Source organism: Acyrthosiphon pisum, chromosome A3 (genome assembly GCF_005508785.2).
Source record: "Acyrthosiphon pisum isolate AL4f chromosome A3, pea_aphid_22Mar2018_4r6ur, whole genome shotgun sequence".
Lineage (NCBI taxonomy): Eukaryota > Metazoa > Arthropoda > Insecta > Hemiptera > Aphididae > Acyrthosiphon > Acyrthosiphon pisum.
The window spans coordinates 4,127,252-4,131,182 of NC_042496.1; the positions used below are offsets into that span (position 1 = coordinate 4,127,252).

Below are 3,931 nucleotides of genomic sequence, written 5' to 3' on the forward strand. Positions count from 1 at the left end.
AAAAAAAATGTGCATATGTATTTTTAATGTTTTTCAACTACTATTTAAGCAATATTTCAGGAGCCTTGTAATAAATGTTAACGTTTTTTGGCCCAACAAATAAAATTGTATTGATATTTATAGAAAAAAATACTATAAAAATTGAAATTTGAAACTATCTGTAAACAGCTCAAAACAAGTCAAAATATCAAGTATAGGAATTGATAAAATAAACATATGATATAAAACTCAAGTACCTACGGTGATTTGTTTTTGAATTACAACAAAATAAAAAAATCGCTACATGAGGAATCTAGTGAATATCCAATGTTGTCAAAATATTAACTTCTATAAAGCTCATAAAAAAGGTTAAAAAAGGAAATAAAAAAAACCACACGCACATCATTGTAAAATCAATACATTCATTGCTCCGCTCAGAATCTAAGTATACAAATTCGTACTTACAATACTCACATTAAAAATATTATATTTGAATGTTAACATAACAAAAAAAACCACCCACTATACAACATAATTTATTTTTTAACTGTTAAAAAATATGTATTTATATTAATAATTTGTATGTATAAAAATGTTTATGAAATTAATTATGAATAGTATAGCGAAACCTGGTAAATAATAATATATTTAGTCATATCTGAAGAATTTGATTAGTTCGTTTTGATTTAAAGAAACTCATTATTTATTTGTTTATTTTAGAAATCTCCATTGTTTATTTAAAACTGTTAACTTTTTTTTTATTTATTTTATTTATTTTTTTATTTTATTTTGAAAATTTACAATCTATACTAACTAAGCACAATAAGTAAATATAATGACAGTATACAAGAGAAAAAGAGAAAAAAAAAATAATAACATGAATGATATGAAGAGGGAGGCCATCCATTGATGGAACCCAAAGTGAGTGTTATAATTGATGAGTCACAATTACGCAAGACCAACTTACATAAGTTTGTTTATGACGGTTGTAAGCAGTGAAATAAGAGGGTTTAGTATTAATTTAAATTCATTTATGAATGAAGATAATTGAGAAGCGATTTCCGAATGGGGAGTTGTGTTATTTGGAGGAATATTTTGACTGTCTTTGTGGTGATGTTGGTTTGGCGGGTGATGGGTTAGGTTGGGAAAGGACGAAGTGTCGTTAATATTTAGAGGATCACGTTGGGTTTCGGAAGAAGAGACTCCCCCATTGTTTACAATTTGACTGTAACTTACATTAGGTTTGGATATTTTTGCATTTAAAATTGTTTTTGTTTTTCCGAAGTGAAGGCGTTGAAGTTCTTTGTGGACTTGACATCCACGGTAGTTTGCCGTATGATTTCCTTGACAGAGGGCACACACTGGTGGTTGGTCCTTGGCCTTAGTGCAGGAGGAAGTTGGATGGTTGGCGGCACATTCTACACATCTTGGGGCGAGAGCAAAGTAAGATTTTGAGTGTCCATATTCTTGGCATTTAATACATTGTACCACTGAGCGTTTCTTATAAGGTTCTTCGATTTTTATTTTGGTATTTAGTAAAAACTTGATAGAGAAAATGTCCTTGTTGATCTCGGCCGGTTCCAGGTCCACGAAAAAAAACTGTTAACTTACGGATGCGTTTGTATCGTTCTTAAGGTAAATCGCTTCTTTGAGTCTTTTTTAAGCATTCCAACTAGCAAAGATCTCAAAGGTTCTGTCACAAAGCCTGGAATTTGTATATTGCATTTCCCAATTGCTTCAAATAATCTATACACATTATCACCTTCAAATGGATACTCTCCAGTAACTAAGTTATACCTTAAAAAATTATGATTTTGTTATTATATGAACATTTTTAGAACTCAGTGGTATGCATACAATGTAACCCCACTGCTCCAAATATCTATTTTGAAGCCTGAGTACTCATCAGCCCCGTTAGCTATTTCAGGTAGGGTTGAAATGCTGGTGAGCCTTGACTAGATGCACAGATACCTTCTGGATCGAAGGGCGACAGTTCCTAAAAATTATAATTGACAATATTTTAATATAGATGAATGTTTTAAAATTATATTTTCAACATACCTCAGCTGTTCCAAAGTCTGATATCTTAAGTGTTTCATCAAGTGTGAGCAATAAATTCCCTGGTTTGATATCTTTATGAATTATTCCACGGCTGTGTAAATACTCGAGTCCGTTTATTAATTGACTAAAGTAACTAATACCACAGAATATTAAACAACATAAATGTTCATAACACTACTTTTAATTGACTAATTATTAAAATACGTACTTATGGGCTTGCCAGCATGAAAATTTACTTCCTAGTTCCTGGAGAGTGTTCTAGCATATCTTGAAGACCACCTACACAATACTCCAAAAGAAGATACATCTTTTCTTTTTCTTCATTCACTATCACATCTACTAACTCTATGACATTTAAATGTCTCAATATTTTTAAAAGTTGAATTTCACTATAAAAATAATAATTATAACAAATTGTATTATAATGTAACTTACCTATAAGTTTTATATAGTTAATATTCCATCATATTGAACATAGGTATTCAAAATCTATTAAATAAAAATACTTATATATTATAATATAATGTTAATAACATAATTTTATTGTCAATATTTTAAATCTCTAAAGAATAAAAAATATCCAAGCTAAAGGAACAGACACATAGCGAGGATTTCTTTTTAGAGGAGAAGTCATCAATCTTCTTATTAATATAAAATATGAAATTGAATCATATGAAAACATATTTTGTGGAAATCTCAAATCTGAACCATATACAGTAAAGTCTTCAGAGAATGTAATAGACGCATGTACCGTGTCCATCAAATTGAAATATATATTGTTTTAACTGTTTTTGATCATGAACTTGAAATTAATTTTTTGCATCTTTAACATGTGTAATTGAGCAATTCATTTGTTGAAGTTAAAATAAAATAATATTTAATTGTTTTAATTCATAATAATAGTCAATAATAGTAGTAGTAGTAGATAAACACAATTGTCCTTGAATGTTATTGGTCGAGATTTGTGTTCCTTATAGTATAGTACCTAGTTGTTTGAATCAAATATATACCAATATATTATAATGGTTTGAGCTACACGCGATACTTGTAGTTGTCATACTCCGACAAGTCAGTTTAAATTGTTTGATTCCGCCGTTATATTCAAATTTTTTTCTTTTTTTTTTAATAGGTAAGTACAACTGTATTTTAAATTTAAATAAAAAACACATTTTACTGTTATGATTTTTCATTTATAAATCCCATTGATATAAAATCATTGTATATTGAAAACAATTCTAATCGAAAATTGTCTGTCTGCTGGTCTTGAGGGTAGTTACCCCTACCCCCTCCCGCCAAGATGATATTATTGCTATTAAAGTAATTTATTTTGTGATTTTTGTAAATAAATAGTAATACAGTAGGTTAAATTAATTCTTGAAAAAAACATTGCATATTTAAAATATTTTTTGATTTGTGTGTATAAAATATAATATACTTTAAAAGTTTGAAGTAAGTACCCACTATACCCACGAATTATATTTTTAAATTACAACAAAATAACTAAGATTGTAGTTCAAATATCTATTTTCGTCCAAATTTGAACTTAAAATATCTATAAAAATATTGTATTTATTTATTGTTTAGATTTAATGGTTTAAGTATGAACTACTTATGATTTTGGCTCTGGTTTAAACATTTTAAATGTTCAAGCTATAAAATTTAGCTATAAAAATTGGACATATTTTATACATTTTTAATTTAAAAAATTATTTTTTGATTTTTATTTTTGTGATCTTGGTTATTTTTTTCAAAATTTAAACTTTAAATTCTTATAAAAAATCGTATCTATGTATCATTATTCTTTAATGTTTTTTTTATCTGCTAATATAATTAATAATAACTTACGAGGAACCATGTAGGTATTAAATGTTTCGTATGGTTATAAATGGCT

At 27.7% G+C, this 3,931-nt stretch overlaps 1 pseudogene; it reads right to left on the reverse strand.

Annotated features, from left to right (window-relative positions):
* Positions 1-1,557: 1,557 nt before the first annotated feature.
* On the reverse strand, positions 1,558-3,895 carry LOC115034393 (annotated as a pseudogene).
* Positions 3,896-3,931: the final 36 nt, after the last annotated feature.